The sequence below is a fragment of the Homalodisca vitripennis genome, chromosome 1 (assembly GCF_021130785.1).
Source record: "Homalodisca vitripennis isolate AUS2020 chromosome 1, UT_GWSS_2.1, whole genome shotgun sequence".
Lineage (NCBI taxonomy): Eukaryota > Metazoa > Arthropoda > Insecta > Hemiptera > Cicadellidae > Homalodisca > Homalodisca vitripennis.
This window is the reverse complement of record NC_060207.1, coordinates 184,736,371-184,755,011: the sequence shown is the minus strand read 5'-3', so window position 1 is coordinate 184,755,011 and position 18,641 is coordinate 184,736,371. Positions and strand designations below refer to the sequence as shown.

Genomic DNA, 18,641 nt, shown 5'->3' with positions numbered 1-18,641 from the left:
AATAAATCACATCACAAATAAATATAACAGTAGCCTTTTATTTATGCCAGTAAACAAGAGCAAGAGACGCTTGTGGAACATGATGCCACTCTGATTTATACATTCCTCCCCAGAACGAAAGAACATCAAGTGTTGATTGAAAACTGTGATAAACATATACCTCTGCACTGATTTATTTACCAGTATTTAAGGTTTCTAGTGTTAAAATCAAATCATACACGGTAGCATTGTGTTCAAAATGGTAGGAAGTGTTTAAAAACAATTATATTTGCAAACATTATGTATGGATAATTCATTTCAATGTAATTATTTTTATGCACGTAATTTATTTCAACGCGTGCTAGTGGTAGTCGAGTGCGTACTTCCTTTAGTATTTAAAGAAATATATTATTTTAAGTTTATCGCGTTACAAATAATTGTGAACAAATTCAATAGCTAAAGAAGAGTCCAATAGAAAAAATGCGTAAATAACAAGTTATATAACACGATAACATATTTTGGTGTATTTAATATAAAATATTGATACAATATAACAAGGCAACAGTCGGTGTAAACGATGAACATTTATGCACATGTATCTCGTATTATGCACAAAACATTTTTCAATGCGACGGAATTCCATAGAAATGCACTTTTACTTTGGCTAAATTCTTCGCCATTTTCAGATAATAAGGAAAATTGAAACAACGTTAATGTTTTTAAAATGGAAATGCTTCCAAAAAACACTCATAACACAAATATTAAATATTTAATCTATTCTTTGAAATTTATACGCAAGCCAAAGAGGAAACGTTCATTGGCATGATTGGCAATGTACTTAATTTACTTGGTTCTCTGTAAATAAGAAATTAGTAGGCGTTAAGGTTAAGGTTAGTTTTGCTCATTAACGACATTACTGAAAGCTATAGTTATGTTTGTTGAAGAATTATTAATTACGACTGAACATACTCATGGTTAGGTGGGTTTACAGTAATACTTTCTTCTCCCAAGTTGTTTTTTCCAGTTTGCACTGCTTATGGAGAGGGTTCATAATCCGATTCTCTGTATCTTTCGGGCTTTCGGGTATATTTAAACAAATCTAACAATAACTTTATAAATTAACAGCAGTTACAGAATCATTACTTCCTAATAATTACGTACGGTATTAACAACAAGAGACGCTATCATAATTTGTATGTTCTTTTATTAAACATGTCTAGCTCTTCAATACATGTTTTTTAAATATTTTGAGTGGTCAGTATCGTTAATTTTATGGATACAAATTGAGACGTTTCATGCTTTAATTTTTCTTCTTAAACAAAATAAATGTCCATGTGAAGTTTTAGCTTTATGCTTACACGGAAGCAGTATTCTGTGTGCACGTGTAGTACCAAAAACATTACACGTGCAAATTTTATTTACTTAAACATGAATTACCTGAAAATAAGAAGGGTATACTATTTTGAAAACAGTTTTATTTTTTCTTTGTTTGAAGTTTATTTTTGACAACGGAAGGATTGTGACGGAAACAGGATTTTCCGGACATTTGCCATCGTTCACTGAAACAATAAATCAGTTACACTACGTTTCAAGATCTGCAATCTGATCTCTTCTTCAGGTAAATAACTAACCTAAAACCCTCTTCTATAAAAACTAACCTAATTTTATCGTCTTCCTATTTCTATACAGAATCCATAGTCAGTTAAAAATTTTATTAAGTAAACACACGAATGTGAAACTGAGATATTTCTCTCGCTGCTGGACCACCTATTTATGTTAAACCGGAGGAGAAACCTCTATCTGAGAGAATCTCCTCACATTACAACAACCAGCAGGGTACAAGGCGGTCACTGATGGCCCAGGTTATCGACCACTATCAGGGTTGGCCGATTGACAAGAGCGACACCCAGCGTCGCCGTGCTGCCACACGGTGTCCCGGGCCAATTTTGGAGCGGCCCGGTCGCCAGCTCGCCTGCCGGCCGCGTCAAGAGTTACTCGACCAATTAATTGGCAGTCGAGTAGTGATGGGATAACCGAATGGATTTTATAACCGACTAACCAGTCAGTTATTTTTGTCGTTAATCGGTTATTTTAGTCGAATGAATAACCGATTACCTTTTAAATTCAATCCACATTTTTAGGGATGGGGTGGTGGGGGAATGAACCATTCCTGTTGAGACAGGTACGCGGCGCGGCGCGGGCCAATTTACTCACGGCCGTATTTAGCTTTGGCGAGCCCTGGTAAAGATATTCGGTCGGGCCCCGTCGTGTCCCCCCACCAGACACAGTCCCTTCATATAGACGTGTGACTGGCTCCGGAAGAAATTGTACGAAAACCCGGTCTGAGTTCGGACCTTAATATACAATCAAAAAATCCCAAGCAAACCCTCACTGGCAGAACCGTAATTGAAAACGAAATTCTGTAATTGTATTATTACTTTTTTCTGTGCATACGTTATAGTCATAACATTTTAAAATGTTATATTATCATATATCATTTATAACACTACAAGATAATTACCGTTCAAATTGCAAAATTATAATTTATTTTAATTACGAATCACGAAAGTTAATCGCTAAAGAACGATATTTCAGTAATAAAAATAACTTATTATAATAAACGAGCAATTCAAGTATAGACTGTCTGCACAACCAGTTAACTTACAGAAAATCATTCGGTAGCAAAAACTAATCTAAAGACTAATTTAAAATAACCGATCAGAATCAACGATTAATTCAAATATAGACTAAGTCTTCACAACCAGTTAACTTATAGAAAAATTAGTCGGTAGAAAAACTTATCTAAAGACTAATTTAAAATAACCGATCAGAATCAACGATTAATTCAAATATAGACTAAGTCTTCACAACCAGTTAACTTATAGAAAAATTAGTCGGTAGAAAAACTTATCTAAAGACTAATTTAAAATAACCGATCAGAATCAACGATTAATTCAAATATAGACTAAGTCTTCACAACCAGTTAACTTATAGAAAAATTAGTCGGTAGAAAAACTTATCTAAAGACTAATTTAAAATAACCGATCAGAATCAACGACTAATTCAAGTACAGACTAAGTCTGCACAATCAGTTAACTTATAGAAAAATTAGTCGGTAGAAACACTAATCTAAAGACTAATTTAAAATAACCGATCAGAATCAACGATTAATTCAAATATAGACTAAGTCTTCACAACCAGTTAACTTATAGAAAAATTAGTCGGTAGAAAAACTTATCTAAAGACTAATTTAAAATAACCGATCAGAATCAACGACTAATTCAAGTACAGACTAAGTCTGCACAATCAGTTAACTTATAGAAAAATTAGTCGGTAGAAACACTAATCTAAAGACTAATTTAAAATAACCGATCAGAATCAACGATTAATTCAAATATAGACTAAGTCTTCACAACCAGTTAACTTATAGAAAAATTAGTCGGTAGAAAAAAACTTATCTAAAGACTAATTTAAAATAACCGATCAGAATCACCGACTAATTCAAGTACAGACTAAAGTCTGCACAATCAGTTAACTTATAGAAAAATTAGTCGGTAGAAAAATTAGTCTATAGAATAATTTAACTGGATGCAGCAAAAAATAACCGACTAATCGGTTAAAATAAAATAACCGAACTAACCAGTTATTTTCATCCAGTTATTCCCACCACTACAGTCGAGTATTAATACTCGGGTCGGGCCGGGGGAGACCACTTACAGTAACCCACTTCCTCGGGCTATGTTTGTACGTTTACATTGGGTACGTGATGCCTGGTGAGGCCAATGACATTGCGCTCACTCCGGCCTTGCCCCTAGGTATTCAAGATTTACGAGTCATCATCTTAAGGGAAAACCTATATTACTTACTTCTTTCCTGTTTAACAACAATCAATCTTAAGTGTAGAATCTTAAGTAGAATAACTTAAGAGCCGGCTGTATTAACATGACCTTGAGTTTTTCCCCTTAAGAGCAATGTTAAACCTAATGCAGATTTACGCCGTTACTATTTATCGCAGCGTTACGAAAGGTATAATTAACACGCATTCAATCGCTTGTTAGTTTTTTCAGTGAACAATTTTTAAATATTTAAACGATGGATTACAACAGAGTTTTAGATTTCCCCCCCCCCCCCTGAATAACCCATAAAAGTATCGAAAAATAATTAAAAGTGTTTAGATGCGTATTAGTTATATTTTTAAAATAAGACATCTTCTTAATTCTACGATAAAAAATAAGGTATAAAACTGCATAAAGTTAACATTGTTCGTATATGAAAAAGCTGAATGTCATTTTCTACGGCAGGCTCTTAAGATAGCGTGAAGATATTAACCATTATGTGGAACGAATTTTTCAAATTTTGTTATTCAGTCATGTGTCACAGACGATTTCACGCAATTTCCTCCAATAAGGGATATATTTCCCTGACGATGTAAGTACAATGTGTTTCATTAACTGTTATTAAAATCAGGAAACGTCTGTATCACATTATAGAAAAACTTAAGTAAGTTGTTCTGTACATTACATACATTATATGAAATCATAACATTATACACGTTGTATAGCAAGCGAGTACATTTATTAAACAACACGTACGAAAATATTTTCTGAATAATAGACTGTAATCATAACAATATATTACGTTGCAGGTTCTCTCTAACAGTGTATTTGAAGTAAAAAACAAATAAAATAAAATAAATTATTAGTTATTATTTTACTCTTTCAAATTAGCGTTGGCCAACTCAATGACGATTGACTATTTGGCTGAAAATGGGGAATTACAGTTTTCATATCACATTAGCTGACAGTGATATTATTACATGTTTTTTGGTTCGTTTTACGTATTTTAGTGCAAAAGGCATTTTTATTACTTCCAATTTTATGTTGTTAAGAACGAGAAATAGTAACGGTTTTGGTGCTTTCCAACCAAATTACAACTATGAAAGTTCAGAACTCACATATTTGAAATCTGGTTACGACCAAATGTGTATATGTAATGTCCAAACGCTAAATAAATAACCTAATTTTAACGTAACTCCCATTATTGTAGCTCTACTAATTAGTTTGTGGTTAAATTTCAAACTCGTGTATGTATATTTTTGACCCGAGAGCTAAATTCAAAATTAGCAACCTCACACGAAGTATCAACAAAATAACAATGCTTTCAATTTTTGAACAACGTGTGTGTACAGTATTAAGATTTATAACATTTTAAATTAAATGAGAAGAATTAAAAAATGTAAAACCCTAGTTTAAATTTTGGTTTAACTTGCCGCACCCTAAACATCGATTTTATAAGTATTTTACATCGATGATGGATCGTGGGCTAGTGTAGGGAGAAAGGAACGAGAAGAAACACAGAAAGCCCACAATTGTAACTATTTGCGATTATTCAACACTTTATGACAAACTGAAACTTTAATGTTAAAACAACGCGTGCAGAAGTCAGAGTTAGAGTTTACACGGCAACTTGTATTTTCTGGGCACACCAAAGTTGGCTTGCGAAAGATAAACAACTTTGCGCCCACGAAGAGGAAATAAAATTGAGAAATGTGAGAGATAAAATAACGCTGTCGAAAAGGACTTGTCCATACAAGTTTTCTGGTTTGTCTGCGTAGGCCTTGAGTAAAACAATTCTTCGACTATTTTATAACTATTTAACTCACAGCCTTTTCAGATACCTTTCAAGAAGACTAGTAAAAGTGAAAAGTATTGTTGATTCCACCAGGAAAAGTAGACATTTAAATTATCAGGCCCACAGGAAACCTACTGAAGACATGGGTCTACTTTTTACACTATATTTGTGTTATAGCTTTTGTGTTAGTACAGAACTTGTGACACATGTTATTTATAAAAGAATAATTTCCTTAAAGTAATATTTTGTTAAAACGCATGTGACTAAAACTTTCGGTAGTAATCAAGTCAGAGTTGGTTGGTTGCCCTTTAAGTTCGGTGAACCAACAGTCCTCCCACCACCTTACCTTCAAACAGAATTTTCAAATCTGATTGGGAATATTTAATAACACATCCTAAGAACGTTTCTGATTTTAAAATAACCCTTCATTTCCCAAAATGGGCGATGGGGCCGAATAAAAATATTTTAAATTGAACGATTCATTGAATGATCGCCTAATGTAGGCACGTTATTATACAGATTTTGTATTGTTGTGTTATGTTTCGAAGTTGAATTGAATAAATGTCCGTTACCTATTGATAAATTTATTTTGGCTCATTGGAGAAACGACGATAAGCTCAAATAGAAGATCTTAATGAAATAAAAACAAGAACACTGAGAAACAAGAAAACCAATTACCAGTTATCCACTGTGTCCATAATAGGGGGGAGGGACTAATTTATAACCATTTGAAGAAAAGTAAAACTTTAACTTTAGTTGAACGCAATGTCGGATGGAGTGAACTTAGATATTTATAATTTTCATTATTATTCTACTTTAAGCAAAGCCTTCAAAACGTCATATAAAGGAGTTGGCGTTAAAATTTCTTTTGCCCGTCTCTAGCAAATGGATGTTTGAAAAAGGAAGTTTTAAAAGCACACCTAACGTGAGAAGGTCTTCATAAAAAAATTCTTTGCTGTAAATTGCAGTCCTCTACGTAGCGTCAATTTGAAGTTAGAAGTTTTCTTTGTAAAACTGTACCCACTGTAGATAGAGTCATCAGAATACAATGTGCTTGGCGTCATCGGTTTCGTCACAACCTAAATTTGAGGTATCACGTGATAGGTTTTCCAATTTGAAACCTAGCAGTTTTCCATCTAATTATTATGTGGGGAAATGGGAAGGTAGTTTTTAATTTATCACTAACGTCTCAGGTAACATATATTCCAAGAGGAAAATTGAAAATGCCTTTTGAGACACCCGGTAAATATCCTCTTAAACTTCTTCTGCAAACTAATTGAATTTGTTAACGATTAATATTAAAAATAAGCATTTTCCTTACTGTAATAAACCTCTCAATTTTATAATACATCGCAACAACCAGTTTTGCTTAATATACATATATTGATATAAAGTAGTCAGATTCTTTCTACTCCAGTGCCATCTTTATTGACGACACAGCCCGAATCCGCTGGTAAATTTGTTTATTGATCTCCATAGAATCTGACATTGCCTCGACCTTAGGATTAGGCGAAGGTTAGTGTAAGCATAGGCGAATGAAAAACTGTAAGCTCGATTAACTACACTGACATACCTACAGTCAATGTTTGTATATAAGATATCACTTTTGTGTACAAATATTAGGTCTACTCGAAATATTATGTGTAGTGTACTAGATCTGCCAGTTTCTCTCATCCTGCTATCCAGGACACAGCAGTGAAGGTGAACTAGTCTTGCCCCGCTCTGGTCTCGTTCTCGCCGTCAACTCTTATCTCACAATACACAACAACTTTTAGCAAAGCTGAAATTGATCACATAGCATAGCAGATCTAAAAGCAGGATTTCTATATGGCAGCCATTATTAATTTATCAAATCTAGATCCTCGAAGGTAGAGAATTTATGATGAGAATAGGATCATCTATCTCCGTCAGAAGAAAGGTAGGTACTCTATCTAAAGAAGTTTGCGAGGTTAAACCTTAACGCATTATGGCCATTACTCCTGAGGGCTTGTAACATCCTGTACAAAGTTCTGAACAGTTTAACGTCCCAAGAGCGTATTTTGCTGGAGTTTAGAGTGGACGGGCGAGAAAATAATAAAAGTACACAATACAGTTAAGACCAGTTGTTCTTCTAATTGTTGTTGTTCTTATTTTTGTCTATGTCTTACTTCTGTGTGTTCCATGAATGAATCACATATCTAACGTCAATATAAGAAAAAACCAAATTCACAGTAAACAAAAATCTAAGATAAAATTTAGTAAATTTATTTAAAATGAAATAAATTTGATATAATTACAAAAATATTATCTCAGTTAAAGTAAACAGTTGACTGTATCTAAAAAGTACGCGTCGAAAAGATACCATTGGTTAATTTCACCTTGTATGTACCAATAGAATCGGCAGAAATTAACCAGCTAAACCCTGCACATTTTTTGTTCATTATTTTGGACAATAAGCTTAGAAAGTTGCACGTAGAACTATAGAGACCTTTGCTTTACTTCCGGAATGACAGGATATTCTGGATGGATAAGGTTAATGGTAGGGACCGCCAGATGTCGAGAGCCATGATGAAGAATTCAGGGCACGAAGTATTGTCCCCTCGGAAGAAGGGAAGGCCAGTTCTGAACCAGCATTTCTATTCAAAGCAGGCAGGGGGTGGTTGTGGCACACCCTTCTGTCTAGCCTAGCAAGAACCTTTAACTATTAAAGAACAAATCCCACCACATCCAACAGTCAGTCTAACAGTAGACTAGCCCTATCGAATTAACCTTGCACCCCAGAATCTCAACATTTTTTGTTAGTGATGTGCCACTCCTGGACATCCGTAAGGTTGCCCAGATCTTTTTTGTAAAAAAAAAGTGTTAAGACTCGACACAATTTTAAATAAAACCAATTCAGACATTGACGAGATTATAAAGACATTACCAAGTAGGTTATATAATAATTATATTTCATTGAGTTGTATATAGAGTATTGGATTTGCTTTAGTGATAACAAAGGTCCAGGTCAAGGTTATAGTACAGGAGTGTAATCAGTCCAACCTGCCAATTCCATAACCAATTACTGAACCACTCCGTTTCTAAATTCCATTGTTGTCAATAATACAATATGCCAAATCCAGAAGGCAAGGTGCACCCTTGCTCGACGGCAATGGAAATAGAAGCCACCAAGCGGTCGGCCCCGTGCTGTTCCCATGAGCGCAATATGGCGTAGTTCCGTGCAAAATGCCAACTCTGACGGAACGCTTTAATAGGTTCAATGTCGCCGACTGTATCCGTTTCGTTTGATTTGGCACGATTGCACTGCGCGGAAAAATACTTTATGCACGACTGGCGCCAATTTGTCTCATTCGAAAAACTCCGCCACACACCGCGTCGGTGGCGTTCCGTGTCCTGTAATCTGAGCTCATTGTTGCCTGCCATCTTCCTTACCGGCCCAGAAGGTGTTTGCTCTTAATCGGCTGGGTGCCAAAGAACGCAACTAGGATTGCAAGAATCACTACGCCAATAAGTGTACTTCTTACCCTGTTTCTATACATGTTCATAATAATTAAGAACTTGAGAGTCTTAAAATTGTAAAATTGTATTTTAAGAGGAAAATAAATGAAATTCGAAGACAGAATGAGCATGAGTATTAGCATATATTGCTAAGATCATCCTTTCCAACGAAGTGAACTAATATCCTAAAGCCAACCAAAGTATTCCTAAAATTTTAAGTAAAGTTGGATCACAGTATTGGTTAGCCTCTTAAGATCAAAAAATCCATTGTTAGTCTTAAAATGTTTTAAGATGAAGTAGAAAGAAAAATCAATCGATTATCACAGTAATTGGCCAGCCTCTCAAGATAATAAACTCCAATGTAGTCCCTAGAAATGTATAAGTGGAGTTGATAAAGAAAAAAACAACCAATCCGATTATCACAGTATTGGCCAGCCCCTCAAGATAATAAAACTCCAATGTAGTCCTAAAATTTGTAAATGAAGTTGAAAGAAAAAACAATCCGATTATCACAGTATTGGCCAGCCCCTCAAGATAATAAACTCCAATGTAGTCCTTAAAATTTGTAAACGAAGTTGAAAGAAAAAAAACAATCCGATTATCACAGTATTAGCCAGCCTCTGAAGATAGTAAACTCAATGGTTGAGTCCTTAAAATTTGTAAATGAAGTTGAAAGAAAAAAACAATCCGATTATCACAGTATTGGCCAGCCTCTCAAGATAATAAACTCCAATGTAGTCCTAAAATGTTTAAATGAAGTTGAAAGAACAACCAATCCGGATTATCACAGTATTGGCCAAGCCTCTGAAAGATCATAAACTCCAATGTAGTCCTCAATAATTTGTAAGTGGAGTTGAAAACACAACGATTGATTATCACAGTATTGGTCAGCTTCTTAAGATCATAAACTCCAATGTAGTCCTAAATTTGTAAGTGGAGTTGAAACAATCGAATCCGATTATCACAGTATTGGCCAGCCTTTTGAAGATAATGAACTCTAACGTTTTAGTCCTAAAATTTTGTATAATTGGAGTTGAAACAAACAATTCCGATTATCACAGTATTGGCCAGCCTTTAAAAGATAATAAACATCCAATGTAGTCCTAATATTTTTTTTTAAGTGGAGTTGAAACAAATCGATCCGATTATCACAGTATTGGCCCAGTCTCTGGAAGATAATAAAGCTGCCAATGTAGTTCCTAAGAATGTATAAGTGGAGTTGAAATCAATCGATCCGATTATCACAGTATTGGCCAGCCTTTGAAGATAATAAAACTCCACAACGTAGTCCTAAATTTGTATAATTGGAGTTGAAACGATCGATTCCGATTATCACAGTATTGGTCAGCCTCTGAAGATCATAAACTCCAATGTAGTCCAAAAATTTGTAAGTGGAGTTGAAACAAACGATTCCGGATTATCACAGTATTGGCCAGCCTCTGAATATCATAAACTCCAATGTAAGTCCTAATACTTTTAAGTGGAGTTAAAACAAACCGATCCGATTATCACAGTATTGGCCTAGTCTCTGCAGATAATAAACTCCAATGTAGTCCTAAACTGTATATAAGTGGAGTTGAAACAGAACGATCCGATTATCACACAGTATTGGTCAGCCTCTGAAGATCATAAACTCCAATGTAGTCCTAAAATTTGTAAGTGGAGTTGAAACAATCGATCCGATTATCACAGTATTGGCCCTATTCCTTTGAAGATAATAAAATCTCCAACGTAGTCCTAAAATTTGTATAAGTGGAGTTGAAAACAACGATCTGATTATCACAGTATTGGGTCCAGCCTCTGAAGATCATAAACTCCAATGTAATCCTAAAATTTGTAAGTGGAGTTTGAAACAAAAACGATCGATTATCACAGTATTGGCCAGTCTCTGCAGATAATAAACTCCCAATGTAGTCCTAAAATGTATAAGTGGAGTTGAAAAAACAAACGATCCAGATTATCACAGTATTGGTCATAGCCTCTGAAGATCATAAACTCCAATGTAGTCCTAAAATTTGTAAAGTGGACTTGAAACAATCGATCCTAATATCACAGTATTGGCCAGCCTTTAAACATAATAAACTCCAATGTAAGTCCTAATATTTTTTAAGTGGAGTTTGAAACAAACGATCCGATTTATCCACAGTATTGGCCAGTCTCTGAAGGATAATAAACTCCAATGTAGTCCTAAAATGTATAAGTTGGAGGTTGAAACAATCGATCCGATTAATCACAGTATTGGCCAGCCTTTGAAGATAATAAACTCCCAACGTAGTCCTAAAATTTGTATAATTGGAGTTGAAACGATCGATCTCGATTATCACAGTATTGGTCAGCCTCTGAAGATTCATAAACTCCAATGTAGAGTCCAAAAATTTGTAAGTGGAGTTGAAACAAACGATCCGATTATCACAGTATTGGCCAGCCTCTGAATATCATAAACTCCAATGTAGTCCTAATACTTTTAGTGCGAGTTAAAACAAACGATCCGATTCTATCACATTGTATTGGCCAAGTACTCTGCAGATAATAAACTCCAAAATGTAGTCCTAATAAAATGGTATAAGTGGAGTTGAAACAAACGATCCGATTATCACAGTAATTGTTTTGTCAGCCTCTGAAGATCATAAAACTCCAATGTAGTCCTAAAATTTGTAAGTGGCAGTTGAAACAATCGATCCGATTAAAATCACAGTATTGGCCAGCCTTTGAAGATAATAATACTCCAACGTCAGTCCTTAAAAATTTGTATAATTGGAGTTGAAACAAACGATACGATTATCACAGTATTGAGTCGCCTCTGAAGATCAATAAACTCCAATGTAATCCTTAAAATTTGTATAATTGGAGTTGAAACATACGATCCGATTATCACAGTATTGGTCAGCCCTCTGAAGATCATAAACTCCAATGTAATCCTAAAATTTGTAAGTGGAGTTGAAACAAACGATCCGATTATTCACAGTATTGGCAGTCTCTGGCAGATAATAAACTCCAATGTAGTCCTAAAATGTATAAGTGGAGTTGAAACAAAAACGATCCGATTTATCACAGTATTGGTCAACCTCTGAAGATCATAAACTCCAATGTAATCCTAAAATTTGTAAGTGGAGTTAAAACAAACGATCCGATTATCACAGTATTGGCCAGTCTCTGCAGATCATAAACTCCAATGTAGTCCTAAAATTTGTAAGTGGAGTTGAAACAATCGATCCGATTAACACAGGTCAGAGAAGGGACAGTCGGGCTCGTATATTTTTTTTTTTTTTATTTTTTTTTTTTTTTTTTTTAATTTTTATTTTCTTTTTTTAGGCCAGCCTTTTGAAGATAATAAACTCCAACGTAGTCCCTAAAATTTGTATTAATTGGAGTTGAAACAAACGATCCGATTATCACAGTATTGGTCCGGCTCTGAAGATCATAAACTCCAATGTAATCCTAAAATTTGTAAGTGGAAGTTGAAACAAACGATCCGATTATCAACAGTATTGGCCAGTCTCTGCAGATAATAAACTCCAATGTAGTGCCTAAAATGTATAAGTGGATAGTTGAAACCAAAAATCGATCGATTATTACAGTATTGGTCAGCCTCTGAAGATCATAAACTCCCAGATGTAATCCTAAAATTTGTAAGTGGAGTTAAAACAAACGATCCGATTATCACAGTATTGGCAGTCTCTGCAGAATAATAAACTCCAATGTAGTCCTAAAATGTATAAGTGAGAATTGAAACAAACGATCCGATTATTACAGTACTTGGCCAGCCTTTGAAGATAATAAACTCCAACGTAGTCCTAAAATTTGTATAAGTGGAGTTGGAACAAACGATCCGAGTATCACAGTATTGGTTAGCCTCTGAAGATCATAAACTTCCAATGTAATCCTAAAATTTATATAAGTGGAGTTAAAACAAAACGATCCTATTATCACAGTATTGGTTCAGCTTCTCAAGATCATAAACTCCAATGAACGTCCTAAATTTGTAAGTGGAGTTGAAAACAATCATTCGATTATAACAGTATTGGTCAGCCTCTGAAGAACAGGGGTAACGATGGAAGACCCGTCATCTTATTGAAGCATTAAACAATTTCCCTAAGCATTTCCGGGACGAGCTAGACATTTCGTGGGAATTTTCAATCTGGTCATCATTTTTAGATAGTGAACTACAAAGAAGCACTCACTATTAATGACGCTGTTACATAAATGATGAATAATTTTAGAATTTCTCAGATCTGCTCAATGGCAGAAATGTTCAGTTATCATCTAAACTTTTGGAGAAACAGCCATTTTTCAGCAAAACAGACCTGAATTTTTCCGAAGAAGAGATGATTGCGAAGGGTGCTTAGGATCCCTATAAAGTGTATTAGGTAACAGAATATATTTAATCCACAAACCCCATGGTATAAAATAATAATAAAATTAAATGACGGAACATAGTAAATTAATATAATCATCGTGAATAGCATTAATTTCTCATTTTTCCCTAAACACAGCTTCTAAAAGTCAAGTTAATGTAAATAGTGTAGCAGTGACTAAAAGGAAAACCGTCAACTTTGAGAAAGGCATATTTGTGGAACGAATACCAAATGTCGTTGAGTATATAAACTTTACTGTGACCATACTCCGATTAATAAAATATATTATTTTAAAGGATGATATGGACTAATTTTAAAGTTATCCGTTTGTTTGTTACGGTAGAAGCGTATGTTTTACTAGTTTTTGTAGAGTGAATATGGGAAAAAAATGAACGTCCAAATACGGTAAAAATAATCTTTTTAATGGACGACTTTTTTTGGTTTTTGGACCTTTTCAATATTCTCAATATTCCTTTCAATTGTGTTTTGGTATCCCAAATCGGCCCCAGAGTGCAGTATCAATCTTTGAATCAGCCTTTGAAATAATAATTATGATTTAATTCAAATTCAAGGTCATCTTACCACAATTGATTAGTAGGTTAGAATTGTTATTTCAAAAGTAAACATTGAATGTATTGTTCTTCACGTATTTTTACGATCACTCTTCGCGTATTTAGAGAAAAACCTGCGAAATATATGTTACCGCCTAAAACACAAAATATATGCCTTTTATATCTTTCCAGAGAATCATTTGTAAATGGAATTAAAGTTATTGTTGGTAAATGTGATATTTCCGAATATTATAGGCATGTGTAAATAGAATTTTATTTACAGATGTACATAGTAGCTGTTGTTTTATGAAACAGGCCCGAGTTGCAGTCTTTTTGATAACGAGCATATTGTGTTTAACTGTAATCTTTTGAACTATTGATAACGTTAATATTAATTTAATAACATTTAACTGTTATATTATTAATCTCTAGGTATAGTAAAAATATTCTATCGTAGATTCTCCAAAGGTGCTTTTTTAACAATGATTTAATTTCCACGCAGGTAAAACATCCGGGCGGGGCCACTTTTGATGTTTGCTTCGAAAAGTAACAAAATTAGCTTCATTATTGTCCAAACTCATTTTTCATCACCTTAAATATAATACAAACGCACGAAATCTTGGATGCTAAAATGAAAGGAAGTCCAAAAATCAGCAGTTGCGTAGGCGCTGATAAGCTTTATCACTTTGCTACCACATTACTTGTGATAACCGAAAGGTCAGAGCTCGAAGACGCAACCGTTTATTTTATTTCAGGATATTTCCATCAAACATGTTACAAACATTTAGTCCAAGTGTAAAGTACACGGTTACAATCTCGACTAACTTGGACTTTCACAACACAGTGACATGTTTTACATTACTGGGACTACACTGCACGCTGGCATGTCTTGTATCACATCACCTACACAGCAGTACGAGTATTTGTTACACGACTTGGACCACACTACTACACATCGATGTTTTATATCACTTTGACGAACAGTTTAACATTACGTGCACTACACTGCACTCACTGGTATGTTTTACATTACTGGGACTACACTGCACGCTGGCATGTCTTGTATCACATCAACTACACAGCAGTACGAGTATTTGTTACACGACTTGGACCACACTACTACACATCGATGTTTTATATCACTTTGACGAACAGTTTAACATTACGTGCACTACACTGCACTCACTGGTATGTTTTACATTACTGGGACTACACTGCACGCTGGCATGTCTTGTATCACATCAACTACACAGCAGTACGAGTATTTGTTACACGACTTGGACCACACTACTACACATCGATGTTTTATATCACTTTGACGAACAGTTTAACATTAAGTGCACTACACTGCACTCACTGGTATGTTTTACATTACTGGGACTACACTGCACGCTGGCATGTCTTGTATCACATCAACTACGACCTACGAGTATTTGTTACACTTGGACCACACTACTACACATCGATGTTTTATATCACTTTGACGAACAGTTTAACATTACGTGCACTACAATGCACTCACTGATGTGTTTTACATGATTTGAACAATACTTCGTACTGAAATTGGATTAAAGTTCGGATTTAATTTATCAATGTAAGTTTTTTTGCTAAATATTAGTATTTTTCGTAGAGGAGACGATTGAATACAAAAAACTTACTATTACTTACTTTTTTCATGAGTGATATAAAATTTCAATCTATAATAAATAATTCAAGATATAATTTGAAAAATGAATTGATTTCTCATTAAGTGATTATTACTCATGTGCAAAATAATATTTCTACATCTAGTAAGTTGAAATTGATCAAGATAATGCTGTTGCCTTTATAATAATTATCATTAACATACTGAACCTAGCATATATTGTTATATTAGGCCTACATCGCGTTAAAAAACCTCTTGGATGTTCTTTATATACGAGTTAGGTGTGAACAACATTTTCTTGACTTAAGAAGAGATCCGAAAAACGATTTTTTTCATTGAAAAAACAAGACCTTGACTTCCAGAAGAGTGAGTGAAACTTACCTACCTACAGACGTGAAATACAAAATGAGAATGTATTACTTATAAAACCCAATATTACACAACGAATTTGTGGTTATTTGCGAAAACTCCTTTAATGGTAATCCTAGACTTTTAACTTAACTCTTCAAAATCTACAGCAGTGTGACTCAAGAACTATTTTTAAATCTAAAAGTCATCTGCGTCATTCCACCCTGTGTTCGTGCAAGTTTTGCGAGACATTTCACACTGCACAAGTTAAAATACAAGTTAGGACTGTTTTTTACTGTTTGAAAGCCCAACGTTTTCCCCCATTCTTGAGGAACAATCGCTGGGAGCGCCGCGCGCCGTGGACTATTAACTCCAAGGTCGAAGTAATGAACGATGAATGGTCACTACGCACCTACGTGAACTTGTTTACGTTCATGGAATATATCACTTATTTATATATGTATAATTTAATTATGAAAATGCAATAAATTTCCAATTTATAAGCCATTCCGTAAGTAAACTACTAAAATACTGTATAACTATTAAATAAATTGCATGTAACAAAACTATGTACTATTCAGTTAAACTTGAACTACAGTCACATTACTATTTTAGGATACACGTAATTACAGGTCTACTAGGGCTGATAGTAAGGAGTTATTTATAATTCAATCACATTTTTTTAAAACATTAAATAATATTTCTACAGTATTTTATACAGATTATTCAACAGTTAGTACCAACATGTCAAGTATTTGGTAAAGTTAAACTTTTCCGTTGACTGTTTATTGTGGCATAACCTCCCCAATCAATACCAAGAGAAGGCCACCGGTATCGCTTAACTAAAACCTAGAATTGATTTTGACACTAACCATGAATGAAAACACACCTAAAATTCCACAAAGGTCGCAAAAAGGTAAAAGGTTTCCTGTAAAGAATAAAAGGGTTGTACATTTTTTCAAGTCGAGTGAGGAAGCAGGTTAGGGTCGGCGACAACTTAACGATCGGTCTGCCCCCTCTCTCAGCTGATTATCGACTCTTACAGAACAGTAACAGTTGTAGTACGACATACCTTGTTCGCAGCTCGGGAAAAACATAAGGAATGTAGAGTAATCCAAAGTATTTGAGGACAAAGGCAACCAACACTGTCTCACTCACTGATCGACCGACTCTAGACACATCCGTACGCTGCGCAGTCCCACGCGCTACTGGCTGGGAGGGGAGAGAGGAGCTGTAGGGGAGGAAGAAGGGGTCCTCTCTCACTCTCTCTTCTCCTGTATTGTTGATGAGAGCCTCTCTCAGCTCTCGCATTGTTGATGAGAGCGTCTCATTTACTAAATGCTCCATCTATACTAATTTCCAGGATTGCTCCGCGCACTTCCCGCCGCGTAAAGGGTCGTCGCCCCCGGACGTGTTTTACTTGTTGTTATCCTTCTCGCGTTAATCCGGAATTGTTTGAAATACCAATGTCGATCTTGCAAGGCTATCCAGGATAGGAAAGGTCACATTCTTACTTGATCTCGGTCAACTTCGTTGAATAAACGCCGACATTTGTTCTGATGTACCCACCTTCAAAAACTCTTACAAGTACGGTACATGAAAAAGTTATTATAAAATTAATATAAATTAATATCCAATGTATAAAACGTTTTATTTTTATTCTATTTAACAAATTAATTAATACAATCGAAATCCATGAGAGTAAGGTACTATGATTCTACAGAAAAATATACGTATGCACATACACGCACATATTTTAGTGGTACTAATTCCAATAAAGCAGGAAACCTACAACTCTAAAAAGTATAATTTATTGGTCCAAAGGTCGTATGGAAATAGGCCATAATGAACTTTCACACTAGCACGTTTATTGAAATTCCCGGTTAAAATACCACACTCAATATAAATCATTGTTGGATACTAAAAGCTCATTAGGCCAACAAATCAAGTTGTCTCCAGTTTATCACTGTGATAAAGCCATCGTCGTTTACGAGATTCCAATAGGTTCAATAAAGAGAATTCATTAGTCAAACGGAATTATTTAAACTGTGTTCATTAGCTCATGTTTTAACACGTAGTAGAATTTTACAACTGAAGAAGGGGCCAGATTAAAGTTGTCGAAACTTCGTGTCTATTTTATTGCGACACCTAACGATGTACAATATCCTATCTAACAATCTATTGAAATCATCAATCGTCATTAATAAACATTGAAAAATAAGTACTTGAGAGTCTTTAACAGACTGATTGCCACTTTATTGTGACTGATGTCTGATACAATGTGTCTGCTATCAGCGCCGACTAACTGATCTTGTGTAGCACTTCAATCAGCATTGTATAAAGCCGCCGCCACTGTGTCGTATACAGACAACATCAAGAACTACAACGCGTCTACAGACAGCATCAATAACTACAACGCGTCTACAGACAGCATCAATAACTACACCGTGTCCACAGACAGCATCAATAACTACACCGCGTCTACAGACAGCATCAATAACTACAACGCGTCTACAGACAGCATCAATAACTACACCGCGTCTACAGGCAGCATCAATAACTACACCGCGTCTACAGACAGCATCAATAACTACAACGCGTCTACAGACAGCATCAATAACTACAACGCGTCTACAGACAGCATCAATAACTACA

The 18,641-nt window shown here is 34.9% G+C and overlaps 1 protein-coding gene across 1 annotated transcript in view; it reads right to left on the bottom strand.

The window, feature by feature from the left end:
• The window catches only part of LOC124352879 (hexosaminidase D-like), a 305,479-nt gene extending 288,291 nt beyond the window's left edge, over positions 1 to 17,188 (bottom strand). Inside the window, exon 1 of the mRNA XM_046802595.1 lies at positions 17,059 to 17,188. The gene's annotated coding sequence lies outside the window, so the exon portion shown is untranslated. The remainder of the gene's footprint in view (positions 1 to 17,058) is intronic.
• Between the last annotated feature and the right edge of the window lie 1,453 nt (positions 17,189 to 18,641).